Source organism: Sceloporus occidentalis, unplaced genomic scaffold (genome assembly GCF_023333645.1).
Source record: "Sceloporus occidentalis isolate IW3139 unplaced genomic scaffold, rSceOcc1.0.p SCAF_1, whole genome shotgun sequence".
NCBI lineage: Eukaryota > Metazoa > Chordata > Lepidosauria > Squamata > Phrynosomatidae > Sceloporus > Sceloporus occidentalis.
Genome location: NW_028316981.1, coordinates 95,177,345 through 95,195,881, shown reverse-complemented (window position 1 = coordinate 95,195,881; position 18,537 = coordinate 95,177,345). Strand labels below are relative to the sequence as shown.

The 18,537-nt window shown below is 44.5% G+C and overlaps 1 protein-coding gene across 1 annotated transcript in view; it reads right to left on the bottom strand.

The window, feature by feature from the left end:
* Window positions 1-5,651, bottom strand: part of TRPC7 (transient receptor potential cation channel subfamily C member 7) — a 194,097-nt gene extending 188,446 nt beyond the window's left edge. The window contains exon 1 of the mRNA XM_089503025.1: window positions 5,579-5,651. The gene's annotated coding sequence lies outside the window, so the exon portion shown is untranslated. The remainder of the gene's footprint in view (window positions 1-5,578) is intronic.
* Between the last annotated feature and the right edge of the window lie 12,886 nt (window positions 5,652-18,537).

The window sequence follows — 18,537 nt, the reverse complement described above, 5'->3', positions numbered from 1 at the left end:
TCCTATTGAATGGAGCCCTTTCCTTTTTGTGTAAAGACAATATGTGAGGAAGGAGAACACACTAGCTCTGCATCTTCACTGCATATTTCCATTTCCCTTTAAATACATAGGTTGACTGTTTTGAAAAGGGGAAAAGGCTGAACCCATAGAAGTCCTCCAGACAATTAGGAACCATGCAAACCAGGGTTGTAAATCAAGTGGAGGGCCTCTATAGCTATGGGAGGCCCTTCTTTTCAGAAAGTCATCCTTCATGTGAGGAGAACACAGGAAATGTTTCAGGAAGGCTGAAGCTAGCAGATGTGTTTATTCTACACAAAGTGAAAATATCTGAATAGGATATCAGTTGGCCCACGAAGCTCAATATTGTGTATACAGTTTAGCCAAGGCTGTCTAGGCTTTCAAACAGGTGGTTTCCCCCTCAGTCACCCCTGGTGACCTTACTCTATCAGTGAGCTGTGAGGCATCCATCCAGTTACTGTCCACCATTCTAACCTGGTACTGTAGTTGTTGTAAGATCAGGCTGTAATAAATACTGACCATTCCATCAAATTCTTGTTTACATTCCATGACAATGTAAACTGGTCAAAAGGTGGGCATTCCCCCCCCCCCCCCAATTAGTAAGAACATTCGTAATTAGTAGGGAATGTGACAACCTTCTCATGTAAAATGTCAAGCTTAAACTCATCTCAGATGTAAAACACTGTCATCTTCTCAAGTCATAATATTTTCATTCAATCCCTCAATATGTTTCAAAGCAGTAAAAATGTAGTATACCGAGTGCATGTATGAGGGTTGTCTTATAAAGGATGGAAAAATGAAAACTGAATTTTTGTATCATCATCATGATCATCATCATCATCAAATTAAATAAAAAATAAAATAAAACATAAAATATACTTTTCACTCAAAAATGGAGGAAACAGCATGAAGCATCTAACGACATGGGTTTAAAAACACACACACACACACACACACACACATACAATAAAACAATACAGTGGGCCCTCCACATTTATGACTTTAACTTTTGCAGATCTTATTATTTATAGATTTGATTAATATGTTTTCTGCAGGAACATCTAGGACTAGGTCCTCCAGCATTACTCTATGGCCAACTTCCACTAGAGGTTGCACTGGAAGACCTAAAGATTCCTAGAGAGAACACTTCTCTAGACATTTGTAAGTTCTCCAGCAGATGTGGTCAGTATCAAGCAGATGTTGACAATAAAGTTACTCTAGAGGACCTAGATGTTGCTAGAGAGATGTTTTTCAAGTAAAAAAAAAAATAGTGTTCTTTATTTGCAGTTTTTCCACTTTCATGGAGGTCCTGTGACCTTAACCCCAGTGAATGCCAGACAAATCTTATCTCATTCTTTAATAAAATTACCAGCTTGGTAGATGAAGGGAATGCTGTGGATATTGCATATCTTGATTTCAGTAAGGCCTTTGACAAAGTTTCCCATGATATTCTTGCAACTAAGCTTGTTGAATGTAGGCTAGACAAAGCAACTGTTACATGGATTTGTAATTGGTTGATGGACCGAAGCCAAAGGGTGCTCAACAATGGCTCCTTTTCATCCTGGAGAGAAGTGACCAGTGGGGTCCCACAGGGCTCTGTCCTGGGGACAGTGTTATTCAACATTTTTATCAATGACTTGGAGGATAGAATTAGGGGAATATTTATCAAATCTGCAGATGACACCAAATTAGGAGTAATAGCTAATACCCCAGCGGACAGGATCAAAATTCAAAATGACCTGAATAGACTAGAAAGCTGGACCACAGCTAACAAAATGAACTTCAACAGGGGGAAATGTAAGGTACTGCACTTAGGACAGAAAAATAAAATTCACAGATATATGATGGGGGACACCTGGCTTAAAGAGACAACACGTGAAAGGGATATAGGAGTCCAAGTAGACCACAAGTTGAACATGAGTCAACAGTGCAATGTGGCATCTAAAAAGGCCAATGCTATTTTAGGCTGCATCAATAGAAGTATAGTCTCTAGATCAAGGGAAGTAATAGTGCCGCTCTATTCTGCTCTGGTCAGACCCCACCTGGAATATTGTGTCCACTTCTGGGCACCACAATTTTAAAAGGATGTTTAAAAAATGGAATGTGTCCAAAGGAGTGCAACTAAAATGGTGAAGGGCCTGGAAACCATGTCCTATGAGGAACGCCTTAGGGAGCTGGGGATGTTTAACCTGGAGAAGAGAAGGTTAAGAGGTGATATGATAGCCCTGTTTAAATATTTGAAGGGATGTCATATTGAGGAGGGAGCAAGCTTGTTTTCTGCTGCTCCAGAGACTAGGACCCGGAGCAATGGATGCAAGCTGCAGGAAAAGAGATTCCGCCTCAACATTAGGAGGAACTTCCTGACAGTAAGGGCTGTTTGACAGTGGAACACACTCCCTCGGAGTATAGTGGGATCTTGGAGGTCTTTAAACAGAGGCTGGATGGACATCTGTCGGGGATGCTTTGATTGAGATTTCCTGCATGGCAGGGGGTTGGACTGGATGGCCCTTGTGGTCTCTTCCAACTCTATGATTCTATGATTCTATGAATGTGGAGGGCCCACTGGTATGTATTTATGTCTTTGTGTATATATAATATAGAACTACACTTATCTGCAAAAAATGTCACAGATAACAGCTTCTACTGATTAAAATGCCTGCAAACCCATTGTTTTTAGTGAGGAATCAGTACTCTGCACTTTTTCCCTGTTCCTCAGGAACAGTTGACTGATCAAATTAGTTATTTGGTGCTTTAGAACTGCCATTCCTTTCACCAAACTATTTTCACAATTCTGACAGAGCTTACAGCTGTGTTAGAGTTGTGGTACATTGTCAAAGATGATTCACATTCTAGTACATAGCTTCACATGGAACAACTCTAAGAGTTCTCAGGTTGGCTGTAAAAGCTAGAGGGAAAATATGAGCTCTTCCAGCCTTCTACCTCTAGGGTCTCTTCAATCAATCTATCATTTCGCATTTCTGCTATCGTACAGCTATTTGAAAGGGGTGAAGAGCAGATGTAAAACCTACAGATTCTACTACTTCATGTCATATGAAACAAAGACATACACATTGGGAGCTGCATCTATGGTCTCATATGGGAGGAAACTAAGATATAAATAAATGAATATATAAATATGACCAGCATCCTTGTAATCCCTGTGGGATACTTATTAAGTGGAAGTCCTCATAAAGGATACAGAATTGTGTGTCTTTTCTAAGTATTCAAATGTGATGATTGCTTCAGTTACATAATGAGAAAACACCCCCACTCCAAATTGGGAATCCTAATAACACAGCTTTGTTAGAAAAAGGGCAATAGGATAACACATTGTAGCTTCATATTCATTAATTTTGGACAAATTCTACAGGGAATAGACAGTATTCAGCAATTAATCTATATCACTCCTGCTGTCAAGAACCTCATGAATTCATGTATATCATACTTCAATCCTAGTTGATGCTAGTTGAAGAACATTATTCAGCTATTGCTTTCACATTACACCAAGATCAATAGCCAAAATGCCTCATAATTATGTTCAAAGCAACAATTCTAGTCTATAATATTTCTTTCCACTCCTGATTCTGCACCTACCACTGACTTTACTCTGAAGTCTTCAAAAGCATATAGAACAAAATAACAATATACTTGGAATCCACTGAAAATTTTATTGATTACTATTTATTAATTGCTTTTCTGAGCGTTTTCATCTGTCTGTTCCATATGAACTGTTATGTATCCCTGAAGCTTTCAGTCATTTGCTTCAATTAATTTATTCAAATAGCCAAAAAAAAACAAACAAAAAAAAAAAAACAAAAAAAAGGTACAATTTCAGCATTTCTCAGAGGCTACAGCCTTCCTTTAGGCCTTCCTAATTTCCCATGAATGGTCATATAAGTATAGAAAGAGCCAGCACTTCAGTTGCCATTAATATCAAAAATGGGTGTGTGCATAAAAATCCTGCATAGATCCCCCTAAAATAAACAGTAGAGTCATTTTAGAAGTATGGTGAGGCTTATAGGTGACCTTGTGTCAGTCAGTGCTTTGCCTCACAAGATCCTTGGGAGGATCATACATGGTTGAGCTCCTTCAAGGAAAGGCAGCATAGATGCACACAGAGAAAAACACACACACACACACACACACACACACACATGTTTATATGCTATATTGACAACCTCAACCACAAAATATTGTGCAACTGGTTCTTGAATAATTGTTTAAAACCCTCCTCTTTTCATAGTATTTTAAATCCTTCAAGATTTCATTCTGGTTCCTTCAGCTGGGGCACCTATTGGTTATACATCTATTTACATTGCTTCCACCCTTGCCTGTTGTTTTCTTTTGATAAGTGCAATGGAGATCCAAACAGTGAAGGAAATGGATCCCCTTTGTGAATAAAGCTTTGTGAAGGAATTCCAAGAGGAATTATTCTAAGTATATCCTCCCATTCCATTTTGCTGTCGTTTTGAACCTTATCAATCTCTTCAAAAGCTTTTGGTGCTTTGTGGTAAACCCCTGAACTCAAAATAGAGAAAAAAAAGCCGAACTCTGAAATTTAAATTACCTTTTTTACAAGCATTTTGTGCTCCTTGTTGCATGACTTTGTTTGCTGCAAGTGTCAAGTTTATACTTTTGCAACATGGAGGCAAATGGAAAAAAATCCTTTCCTGTTCTCAATCCATTGGTTAAACTATTGGATTAATACATCCTAAAAATCATTTTAACATTTCTGCAAGCTGAGGTCTAACTGAAACTGCCTTTTGGAGTGGGGGGGGGGGGAGCCTTTGTACAATACTATCTCCTGTGTATGTCAGTTATCAGAATAATACATATCACTCAAATCATGGTTATTTATATATTTTACTCTAGATAAAAGCCACAGAAATGACATTTTTCCAGTAGATGGCAGTATAATTTTGGTATTATTGCAGATTCTTTATATATTCTAAATATTCAGGAAAAAGACTTGACCATTCTGGAAATCATACCCCCCCTCTCTGTGTGTGCGTGTGTGTGTGTGTGTGTAAAATTTCTAAATATTGCTTTAATGAGGTAACATTTTCTAAAATCTGAAGGGAAACAGCAATAACACAAACATTTATAGACCCGGACTTTACTGTGGCTACAACAAGAAAAAAAAGATATAACTGCAGCTTTGTGACTTATCTACTGTGCTGAGAAAGATTTTCTTGTAAAAGTAGAAGCCCACATAGAAGAAGGGAAACTTCCAAACATTTGTCCAGAAGCAGGAAATTACTTTGCATCCATCTGCCTCATCAATTTGCACAAAGTTAGAATGCCTTCATTCAGACAAAGAGATCACCAAATTCCTTTATGAGAGGGAAGGCACTCCTTCCCAAGAAAGGGAGTCAGCATTTTTGGGGTGGGGGTGGGGGGGATAATTAGGGGCCAAATGGCTGAGATAATTTTTTTTAAGTGAAGGAGAAAATCAGGGTGAATTTCAGACTGAAAAACAGCAACAACAACACTGAGCACCCCCAGCTCTTATGCAAAGCCCACGCCCCCCCTCCCAGCTGTGAAAGAATCAGTGGCTTACGTTTTTCATAAAAGGCAATGGGTCCTTTCCCCCTCTAGATGTCTGAAGTCCAAGGTTGAAGGGCAAGATCAGTGAAGTCCATGCTTGCAGTCGCTCAGGGCGATGGGTCTCTGTCCAGAGTGCTGAAAACGTGATTTCATCTGGGCAGCCCACACTCTGCTTTTGCTTCAGAGACAGCAACTGCAAGGCTGAGAGGCTCTGTCCCTCGTGCTGCAATAGTAAGCGGAGCGATGGAGAAACTGCAACATGGTTATCATCACCTTCGCTTGAGGAGGGGGAATTGCCCAGGAAAGCAAAGGGAATTAATTGTGCAGGGCTGAGGCATGGTTTCCTCCTCTCCTTGCTCTTTGACTTGCTGCCTTGAGAGTGAGGTGGCTGAAGCTCCCTCCCATCTTCCTCTCCTGATCCATGCCTCCTTGGTGTGAGCATGGGAGTTGCAGTCTATAGCCAACTACTCTGTGTTCAATTAGTATATAAAGCAGTGTAAAAACAAAAAGGTGGTGGTGGTGGAGGAGGAGGAGTTGTTTCCATTCACAGTTTTCATGGTTGAGAAGTAAAGAGGGATGTAGGAATTGTTTCTGTTAAGATTCTCCAAAATGTTCACAGAAATTATTTTTATTATGTGCCTGCAAGTCCTTTCCAACTTACAGCAACCCTAATGTAAACCTATCTTGCATTTTTCTTGGCATGATTTGTTCAGAGGAGGCTTGCCATTGCCTTTTACTGAGGCTGAGAACATGTGAGTTGCCCAAGGTCACCCAGAGGGTTTCATGGTCAATCTAGGAATCGAACCCTGGTCCCCAAAGTCTTAGTCCAACACTCAAGCACTATCTGTCAGGAAATAATATTTTGCAGCCATTTGCAACTTCACTGCACTCAAGGTCTCTAGTATAAGTTATGCTTAAAGACTATTATTATGTTGACTATCTGTTGTCTTTCATAGTAACATACTTTCCTTGGTTCTTTTTATTTTGCCCAGTGATATAGTTTAGGCTGGAAAGACAGTCATCTCAGCACTTCAGCTCTATGGCTCTGAAGAAAACCAATCTCAATAGAGGTCATTATCCTCTGAAGCTCTCAAAAAGCATCACATGCATGATGTCAATCTTGATTCACATGGTTGTGGAAAATGAAATGGAACTATCCATAACGGTCTGTCTAGAACAGTGCTTTTGAAGCAGTCTCATGGGGCAGACCAACAGTTTCCTTTCCCCATCCAATGTGTCAGGGGCTGATGCCATATTTGGGGCCACTTGTTTTTCTTTATTTCTGGAAACTCTCCAAGGACTGGCACCTATGGCTCATGGACAACACAAACCTATGAACCACTACTCTGAATAGCCCTGATGCAGAGAACCATGTACCACAAAACCTTAGGCACATTTTGGCCTCAACTGCCCCCACACCAACCACCTCTCTTATTCCTGGTAAAGCCACAGATTCCTGGTTCTTAATCTCCCTTCTCTTAACAACTTGTCAAATAAGCTTGCAAGCCACTTCTTCATTACATACAAACTGTTTTAGAGAAGATGTAACTAATATTCTTTTTCAAGCTATATATGAATTCACACAACTAATCCTTCCAGGATTTAAGAGTTTAGAGGCAAAAGGCAGTCTGTTCTTAATAACAATTGCTATAGAAAAAGGATACTTTCTCCATATTTTTTCTCTATTTGACTCACAAAAACTAACACAATTGATTCCCTGTGTATATGTGATAATGTTTGGCAAATTTTTGATGCTTTATTCTGCTAATACCATGGATCGGAAAATATTTCATTTTATTTTAATAACAGATAGCAAATAATTAGTACTTGTATCAGCAATGATAAATTGATCACATTTCCTTCTTAGAATTAGTTGCTTAACACATCTCTCCTGTCTTGGCATCCCTTCACTGGCTCCCCCTCCCTTTCCGCATTCAGTATAAGCTCCTGCTGTCGACATTTAAAGCCCTCCATGGGCTGGCCCCTCCTTACTTATCAGACCTTCTTTCTCCTCACCTTCCCACCAGGACCCTCCGTTCTGGTAGTCAAGGTCTGCTGTCTCAGCCCAGGATTTCCTCTGCCCCATCTCGGATTCACGCCTTTTCACTCGCTGCCCCTCAAGCCTGGAACCTTCTCCCCCCATGAGCAAGAGCCATCACTTCTTTAACCAGCTTCAAAACAGAGTTGAAGACCATCCTGTTCAGGGAAGTGTTCCCTGGCATTGCATAACTGTCACTTGCTATTTGATGTTCTTTTGTTGCCTGTTTTATTGAATCATTTCCTGTATTGCCATGTACTTTATATGTATTATGCTACTAGAGAGGTCCCTTCCCCACCCCCACTCCTTTCTCCTTTTGTGTCGTGTCTTGGTAGATTGTAAGCCTGAGGGCAGGGAACCATCCAATTAAAAAGATTGTATGTACAGCGCTGTGTAAATTTACAGTGCTTTATAAATAAAGGTTAATAATAATAATAATAATAATAATAATAATAATAAACAGAGGCTGGATGGCCATCTGTCGGGGATGCATTGATTTAGATTTTCTGCATGGCAGGGGGTTGGACTGGATGGCCCTTGTGGGCTCTTCCAGCTCTATGATTCTATAATTCTATGTATAATGTGTACATGCTGCCTATGATGAAACATTCCAAAGGCAGCACACAAATTGATCAATAATTGACTGGTAGTTAACTGGATGCACCAGAGTTCATACTTTTTGCAGCCATTTAGTGGATATTTTGTTGTTGTTGTGTACCTTCAAGTCATTTCCAACTTATGGTGACCCTAAGATGAGCCTATTATGGGGTTTTCTTGGCAAAATTTGTTCAGATGAGATTTGCCATTGCCATCCCCTGAGGCTGAGAGAATGTGACTTGCCCAAGATCACCCAGTGGGTTTCGTGGCTGAGTGGGGAATTGAACCCTGATCTCCAGAGTTGTAGTCCAACACTCAAGCTGCTATGTCACATTGGCTCTCATAGTAGACATAGTGTGAGCTATCTAGTACATGACAACTTTGCAGCATGTAAAAGAGTTGAGATTAGCTTGAGGTCTTACCAGAATAACATTTCCCTTAGTTTAAAAAAGGAGATACAACTGATCCAATTGCAGTTGTATATTTACTGTTTTTTTAAATAATTCCATAATCATTCTATAGAATTTATGTGCTGTACTAATTAGAGTGTCAGGACATAGTGGCTCAGTGGTTAAGATGCCAACTATGATTATTGCAAGGTCAGAAGGTTAGCAGTTCAAGATCCAAGAAGGGTGTGATGGAGTAAGATCCTATCACTAGTAGCAGCTCCTGCCAACCTAGTAGTTGGAAAGTATGTAAAATGCAAGTAGATAAATAGGTAACATTTTGGTGGGAAGGTAACATGCTGGCAACATGACCATGGAATCGTCTTTGACAGCGCTGGCTCTCTTGTCTTAGTAATGGAGATGAGCATCGGTCCCTACAGTCGGACACAACTTGACAAGCTTGTCAAAGGGGAAATCTGTACCTTTTTATACCTTTTATTAATTAGAGTATTGATGCTAACTTGGGAGGTCTATGTTCAAGTCCTTGGTCCCACATGAAACTCATCAAGGGCCCTTTCATACTACATAATTATAGTGTTGTGACTTCACTTTAACTATCATGACTGCATTCATTGGAATCTTGGGATTTGTAGCTTTCCCAGAGGCACCAGAGGTACTTTCTAGCTTAGAATTCTAGATGTCCTTCCTTTAGCTACCAATTCCAGGATGGAACCATGGCAGCTGAAGTGGAAACATAATGCTATCATTATGTAGTGTGAAAAGGGCTCTAGTGAGCTTGGACCAGTCACTGCCTCTCAGCAGTGTCCCCCATTACTTGTCTCCAAAACTGTCCGCACATGGGACTCAATGGCGACAGCAGGAAAACAAGTGGAAGTTCCCCATGTAGATTAAAACACCTTGAAATTGGGGCTTGAAATTAAGTGGTGAGATGAAATGTATACAGCACTTGCAGAAGTTACACCTTCAAAAGATGGAGACTGCAGTAATAAGCAATAATAATGTTATAGAAGATTGAGGGCAAATGAACTCATTTCTGTTTTCACAATTATGCAGTTTTAATCATATGGAGGCCAAATGGGTGTAGGAAGGAAAACCTCTAAACAATCCATAAAATGACTGGATGAATCAGCATCACACAGTCAATAATGGGGGTTGACTCTTTGGGTTTTTGCACAAAATAGTTTCCTAAAAAAATACATGGACTTAATGGAATATTGGAATCTTCACATGGGCGGGATACAGACGGGCAAAAAGGGGTGTATTCATGACGTCATGAAGGTAGAGCCTTCAGACGGGCCTTACCTGAATGCCGCCATGAACACGCCCCCCGCACGCCCCAAGCGGGAAGAGGTGGCATTAAAAAGGTGCTGCTTTTTTCCGCTTCTTTTCCGTTTGATGCGCAGCTGCGCAGCTCCATCTGTAAGCTGCTGCACCGGTACGCCAGAATTGGCACGCCGCAAATATAAGTTGCCCATTTAAAAGCTCCGTGTCAGCTGCGTCGCATATTGGGTCGGGGTCCGGGACATGTGTGGTTTGCAGTCAGGCTTTAATTGCAGCGTCCGCTGCCATGCAGCTGTGGAAGCTGCAGCACAGCTGCGGCGCATTTTAAGTCTCGTAACCCTAACCCTAGAGCTCCATGTGCACATGCGTTGCTGGAATCGCGGGAAGTTGTAAGTTTTGCCGGCGGATGTTTTGGTTGTAGAAAGTGATAAGGGAAAGTTTGGAATTTAAAGTGACCCCCTACACACATTCCTGCGCCATTTTCACCTGGGAACGGGCACAGTTCGGCTGCTCCTGGCACAGCTGTGTGGCGGCTCCCCTTTGGCACCAGGCAGGATGGCTCAGCCATCCACCAGCACCCCGAAAAAAGGCAGGGGGACGTCTTGGTCTCATGCGGAGCGTGTGAGGGTCCCGGCGGGCCAGCCAGCCAGAGCGGAGACTGTGGCGGTGGAGGAGGAGGACGAGGATGAGACCCCGGACCTTGAATGTGCCCAAGACCTTTTGCCTCCCAGGGCATGTGTTCCCTCCCAGCCCTATCTACTCTAGTCTAGCCTTCCTGTTCTCTCCTCCCACCATGCCTGTCTCACTGGTCCCCAAACTAGCAATGTCCAAACTCTGTCCTTCCAGGTGTTTGGACTTCATCTCCCAGAATCCCCAGCCACCTTGCCCTGTGGTCTGGGATTCTGGGAGATGAAGTCCAAACGCCTGGAAGGACAGAGTTTGGACATTGCTACCTCCCAGCACTCCTGCCTAGCTTTAGACTGCACAGTTGCGCCTAAGCTGTCACATTCACACACACAGCCACACTGCCGCAGTTGCGCATAATGAACCACACAATTTTTTTTAAAAAATAAACTTTTTTATTAACAATAATTAAAAACTTTTGTATTTACATATATACAAAGGGAAGGGGGAGGGTGAAGGGGGTGGTGGTGAAGGGGGGATGGCAGAGGGGGCAGGGGAGGGAAGCTGCTTCAGGGAGGGGGAGGAGGCGGTGGGGCGGGCAGCCGGCGGAGGATCTCTTGCAGAGTCTCCTCCATGGAGGAGACTCTCTCCGCCAGCTTGTCCACCTTCTCCTCCAGCGCAGAGAACCTCCGCTCCGTCCGGTTCTCTGTGGGGGGAAAAGAAAGGATGGTTAGGATCAGCCTGTGGAGCCCATCACCCACTCCCACAGGCAGGGTTTTGGGTACCCCCACTCCCTTCCCTGGGTTCACCTCTGCACTTACCTTGCTGCCGGGCTTGGAGCAGGCGATCCATGGCCCTGGCATCCAGGGCCAAGTCCTCTGGCTGCCCAGGCAGGCGGCGGCTCGGGCCAGGCTCCTCGGCGGCAACAGCAGCGAGGACTTCAAGCCCTGCAAAAGAGGAAGAAAAGGCCCTAGTTACCATGCTGGCATGGCAGACGAGGGTACAAGTGTCGTGGGGGCTGCAGTCAGGCAACCCCCACCCCTCACCCTGGGGACCTACCTGCCGCCAGAGGAGCCTGCTCTGGCTGCGGAGGGGCCACAGCAGCTGGTCCTGGCTGTGGCCCACCCTCGGGGACATCCTCATCCCCCGAGGATGGTGGAGAGGGCGACCTGGAACGGTGCCCTCCCTCCCTCCCTCCGCCTCTGCCTCGGCCGCACGCCTGCAGAAGGGAAGATGAGGGATGGCATTGGTACCATGCAGGAAGGAGAGGAGGGCAAGGGAAGGGTCAAGGAGGGGAGGACAGGGCATGGCAAGAGCTCTGACTTACCTGGAGGATGGTGATCTTCCGGTCTGGGCCTATCTCCCCTGACCCACAGGTCCTTCAGCTGCGAGAAGAATGGTGGCCGCCTGTCACCCGGGGGCTCCTCTCCGAAATCCTCAAGGGTTTCAAAGAACGCTGCCTTGAGAGTTTTAAACTTCACTCTACATTGGTGCAGCGTTCTTTGAAACCCTTGGTTTCGGAGGGCACGAGATGACTCTAGAAAATGCCCCCGGTTGGGCTTGTTGGTGCTGGCCATCACCCTCCTCGCAGCTGCCTGTGGCATCAGGGAGTCCAGGAGGATCCCGACCTCCTCATCGGTCCAATAGGCGAATCGGACCGGGACCCTCCTGCGTGGCGCTGCCATGTTGATCGCCGTCCTGGGGTCTTGCACAGTTGCGCACGGGTATATATGGGCACCTGCGGCTCAGGGTCGTTAGACCAAGGTGGTCCTAGGCCAATGAAAGCTTTCAGAGGGGCAGTTTGAATCTCTCCCCCAATAGATGCCCTCTGGGTGCCCTACTGATACATTCAAATGGGCCATTAGGAAACCTTGAATTTGAGGGGGATTGATACATTGTCAAAGGGGAAATTGGCAGTTGGAGCTGATGTATCTTTTTGACCCAGGAAAACAGGCACCAGGAGACCTTTTGTGTGTGTGTGTTTGTGTGTGTCCCCCTTAGGCACGTGGCAAAACATGCCCACAGCACAGATCAGGAGTGATAGGCAGACACAGGCTGTGGATAATGGGATACATTTATTCATGTGCTTATGCTATTACAGGACATTGCACTCTGACATCACAGATGATGGCATAGGAGCCATCCTTCAGATTCTCCTTGTCAGAAAAAAATCTGCCAGGGCATTCCTCACAGTCTCCCCTGCTTTCTTCTTCTCTTTCTCTTGAGCCTCTGTGATTGGTGCCAGGGTGGGCAGCACAAAACGGCGCCTATATCGCATGCCCTCATCAAGGACCCTGCCCTTGGTCTCACAGATGTTGTGCAGAATGACACATGATGCCAGGATGGGCACCACGTTCTCCTCTGCCACCAGCAGTGGGGCAGTGAGACAGCGCCAATTCGCCTTCAATCTGCCAAACGATCTCTCCACGGCCCCCCTCACGCGATTCAACTTCTTGTTGAAGAGCTTCTGTTTGGGAGTGCGGGGGGTCTTAAACGGTGTCATGAGCCACTTCCGAATGGGGTAGGCACAGTCAGCCAGTATCAGGGGCCCGATCTGCTGGCCTCTGATGTTGATGCTGGGGTTCCCTTGCACATAGATGCCAGCCTCCATGGCCTCATAGATGAGAGAATTCCGTGCCACCCTGGCATCGTGGGCTGACCCATGTCATCCGAGCTCCACGTCCACAAATCTTCCTGTGTGGTCACATGTCCCTTGCAGGATGACAGAATAGGAGCCCCTTCTGTTGACATAGGCATTCCTCAGCCCCAAGGGTGGTATGATCAGGCAGTGGCACCCGTCCATGAGGCCAACCACTTGTGGGAAGCCGCGGCGACCAAAGGCATCCATAATCTGTGGGGGAAAGGAAGGGAGAGAAAGAGAGGAATTGAGATGACAACTCTTTTACATGTGCGCAACTGCACCACAGCAAGAACAGCAAATGTACAGTGAGGGGGTGACACTTGACACAGAATATCACAGAGCTGCCAAAGATTAAAGGGAAGGTGGTCTGGCTGTCCCTACCTCACGTGCGTTCCCCAGGTACACGGTCCGTGACAGCAGCAGCTTCTCCATGGCCAGGGCAAACTCCACCACGATCTCCCCCACGGTGGCAACGCCAGTCCCAAACAGCACCCCCGTCACAATGTAGCTGGACTTGTGTGCCAGTGAGAAGACACCAATGGCCACTCTCTTCTCCACCGGGATGGCCTTCCTCATCACTGTGTCTGCCTTCTCCAGTTCTGGGCGCAGGATGCCGACTAGCCTGTGGAAGAGGGCACGGGGCATTCGGAAGAAATGCTTCCATTGCTCATCAGACCATATGGTTGACACAAAGTTGTCCCACAAGTCTTGGGATGCAGGGACCTTCCAGCATCGGCGGAGGCGTGCCACTCTGGCCAGGGCCATGGCACCGCCAACAGTAGCCTGATGAAGTGCTATGGCAGCCACTGCCGTGCGCTGTTCTGTGTCATCATCATCATCACTACTGCTGTCATCCAAGTCTACAGCTGTTATGGTGGTGGATGATGGGACCTCCATTGCAGCGGCAATGGAGGCGGAGGGGCCGGAGGGGCCGGAGGGGCCGGAGGGGGCAGAGGGGGCGGAGGGGGCAGAGGAGGCGGAGGAGGCGGAGAAGACGGCGGTGGCACCGGCGACAGCTGTGGCTGTGGATTGCAGCTTCAGGAAGACCACAGGGAACAAAGGAGAGGAGGCATCCATGATGCCAGTGGTGGCACTCGCAATGCGCAAGCGGGCAAGGATGCCAACACCAGCTGATCACCAGCTGGCAGGAGGCTACCTTTGTTCTTGGGCAAGGCGGGGAAAAAAGTTTAAAGGGGCCTGGCGCTTTAAATGTGCACATGCGCATTCCGCAGCCGGCAAAAGGGAAATTGCCGGCTGGTGCTGGAGTGCCGCAGCTGCGCACTTCTCATGCGGCAAAAGAAAAAAAAAAGCCGCGGTTTTGGCCGCCCGTGCGGAAGCTGCCCCTTTCTTTGCGGCGTCCTCCGAGGCGGTGGTATAGAAGCTACGGGTCCGAAACAGACCCAGGTGAGGCATCTTCACTGCCCCCCGTGTGGAAGCCCCGACACCTGAAGCACGCCCCCGGGGCGGGCGGTCTGGAGGCTCCGTATTCAGCAGAATACACCTCCAAGACGTCTTCCCCTGCCCGTCTGTATCCCGCCACGGTATTCCATAGTGTGAAAACACAATAAAACAGACCTGTACAACATAGGGGCTGCAGGCCACATACAGCCCTCTGGAGGATTTCCAATGGCCCGATATGATATGGGGATGGCATGACTACTAACTAACTGTAAGGTGGAAAAACTGCTGCTGCTGCTGCTCCTCCTCCTCTACATCCAAGCCTTTACTCATGAGTAGAAGCCAGGCAGGGGAGGAAGAGGACGAAGGAACACTCTTCAAGTCTCCTCTGGTGCCTGGACTTTACGTGTGAGTAGAAGCTGGGCGGAAGAAGAAGGAATGCTCTCCCCAAGCCTCCTCTGTTGTCCGGCCTTTACATGCAAGTAGAAGCTGGGTGGAGGAGGAGGAGGAGGAAGAGTCTCCCGAAGCCTCCTCCACATTTCGGACTTTGCTTGTGAATTGTACTTTATTTCCCCAGAAGCCTCCCCATAAGTTTTCAAAGCTCCATTAGCTTCTTCATAAGGTAAAACATGTTTAAAAATCATGTATGTGTGTTGTGTGCCTTCAAGCCATTTCCAACCTATGGTGACCTGTAAGGCAAATCTGAGAGCCAGTGTGGTACAGTGGTTTGAATGTTAGACTAGAACTCTAAGGACCAGGGTTTGAATCTCAGGTCAGCCATGTAAACCTACTGGGTGACCTTGGGCAAGTCATACTCTTTCAGTGCCAGAAGATGGTAATGAAAAACCCCCAAAGAGATTATGATAGGTTTACTTTAGGGTTGTCATAAGTCAGAAACTACTTGAAGGCACACAACACACAAAACAAATCTATCATGGAGTTTCCTTGGCAGGTTTCTTCAGAGGGGGATTGCTATTGCCTTCCTCTGATGCTGAGATGATGTGATTTGCCTAAGATTACCCAGTAGATTTCTATGGCCGAGTTGTCATTTGAACCCTAAAGAAAATCTTAAAAGTGCATTAAAAGTTGTATTTTTTAACTTTAATGTGATTTCATGATAAGTAAATATCTTAATTAATAAGTGCAATTAATTTATATCAATTGAAATTTCCCTTTTTTATAATATGGTTTATTTTCGAAATAGTTTAATCATTAATTATACCTTTAATTATACTTGGAAAGTGAGCTGCTGAAAACCTATTTGCGGCCCAAACAACTTTAGCCTATTTTAATTTTGGCCCCTTCCTACTTCCAAGTTGTGCAGGTCTGCTCTAAAATATTAAAGCAATTTAGAATTTCCTCTAGGAATCATATTCCATTTGTAATACAATTATCTGAATGAAATGCCAATTTTACACAGAGGAGATTTAGTTTATGTGCATATTGCAAGTTAGTTGGGTTATAAATTGCCAGTCACTCTTCTGAAATAGGAACACAGGTATTTTATTAAACTCATGGCAGTTAAAATGTATATGTCTCCAGCTCTGGTTCACCCATGAATAGGTTGCTTGGATCTAACAAAACATGGGAAGAGTTGTCCTCATGGAATGGTTCTTGTCTGCTTCCTCCTCCAGCTGAAGTCCTTGTTTTGCTGTTGTTGTGTCCCTTCAAGGCATTTCCAACTTATGGCCACCCTAACATGAACCTATCATGGGGCTTTCGTGGCAAAATTTACTCAGAAGAGGTTTGTCATTACCTTTCCCTAAGGCTGAGCGCATGTGACTTGCCCAAGGTCACCCAGTGGGCTTCATGGCTGAGCAGGGAATTGAACCCTGGTGTTCAGAAGCAAAGTCCAACGCTCATACCACTACACCATGCTGTCTCTACTTATCACCATTTAAAAAAAAATATTTAGAGGCTTCAGTGACTGTTGGGTGAGCCCTGTGATATGACAGAGAATACTTCAGCAAGAAGCTGGATGGTCCCAGAAGTTATGCTGTGTTCCTATACCTGTGCTTTTTTTATATTGGTCCAGTATTGACTTCAGGTCTGCCTATAAACTTCTTAAAGGATTTTAAATAGTTAACATGTTCAGACAAAGTGCACCCTTCCAGATGTTGTTGGACTGCAAGTCCCATCAGCCCAAGCCAGAATAGCCAATGGTGAGGAACTCTAGAAGCTGAACTCCAGCAACACCCAGAGTGCTTTAATTTACTCATCTATCCTGCAGGATTCCGTGTTAGGATAACATGACATAACCATGGAGAGCTTCCTATTTTGAAAATTATCATTGTTGTTATTGCTGGAAAGTAGCATCAGTTAAGAGAGTGAATTAACCAAGTTCTTTGTCAAATCACAATGATTTAGCTTGTGAGGTCACTAGGTGGTCTTAGCAAGTCATTGTTGCGGCAGCTTTCCAGTTTGAATGTTATAGTGTGTGTAATCTTCTTCAAACATTTCAACTACTCTCTATTTCAGTTACTCAGTATTTCAGTTTCTCAGCAGAAATATCTATACGCTTCTTCTGATATAAAAATTGTAGCTTTAAGTCATTCAGGAGCACAAAGGAAATAACTGCAAGTTCATCAGCAACAATTTTTAAAAATTATGTACATATGCTTACTTTCAGTGTGAGCCCTGGCAATTCGACATATCATATTCTAAAATAATTTGAATGGAATTCCATTGTAAATATTTGGTTTCAATCTGATACTTGTTTACTTAGTTTTTGTCTGATCAAATTTCTATTTATTTGATCATTTATTTTTCATTTCCATAGTAATATTTCCCACTCTTTCTTTTGTACTAGAGAATACCTTTCTGTTCTCCCTAAAAAGAAACCTCCAGCAACATTGCATATATTGCCAGATGGCCAGTCTTTCTCTTGGGCATATATTAATTTAGCTCTGATTTTTTCCTCATTTCCCTTCTGTGTCCTTTCCCTCCATTGCCTTTTCTCTTCTGATTTTATTCAATGTTTCCTGCATTCATTTTTATTACATTTCAAAAATCTCCAGAGCTATTTAATCCCCTGGTAATTTATTTCCCCCTCCTCTTCAGTATCTTCTTAGATTATATGTTTAAAGAATGTACAGACTATGTGGAATCTATTTGCCCCAAATTATCTCACTGTAACACTAAAATAAAAGGGCCAGCATGGTTTAGTGGTTTGAATGTTGGACTATGACTCTGGAGACCACAATTCAGATCCCTAGTTAGCCATGGAAACCCACTGGGTGATCTTGGGCAAGTCACATTCTCTCAGCCCAGAGGGAGCAATGACAAACCTGCTTTGAACAAATCTTCCAAGAAAACCCCATGATAGGTTGGCCTTAGGGTGACCATAAGGCAAAAAGGACTTGAAAGCACATGACAACAACAAACACTGAAATAACTGCTCTGCTATGTTGATATATTGAATACCAAGCATTTTTTGGGCTCATTTTAATCATAATGAACTGGAAAAACTGAAAGTGTTTTTAAATAAAATGAAAACTAACTTACTGATAAACACACAGTCTTTGACCTAGAGTCCTCCTTCTTTGTATTAAACATCCCTCTCTTTCTGTGGAATACTTTTGATTTAGCAGTCCTTTACCAATAATGTAACAGGGAAGGAGGTGATTTTCACAGCTTCCACATGCAGTCCCCTATCTCCACAAACATATGTGTGGGTGGGGTGCAGTTGTAATGACCTCTAAAATGGTGTGAGATATGGCAGTGGGGCCTGAGAGATAGAAGATTATCGCACCGGGGTTAAAACGTTCCCTGGTGCGTTCTAACATGCACATGCGGGGGTGCGCATGGAGCGTGATGGGAACCCAATGGGGCCCAGAATGCTATTTTACTGCACACAGGGACGCCGCAGTCACCGCCACGCATTCCCATCATGTTCCCATCGAGTTCCAGGAGATGCCATTTCTGGGAACTGTTTCAAAGCATTCCCAGAAATGGCGTCCCCTGGAACTCGATGGGAACGCGATGGG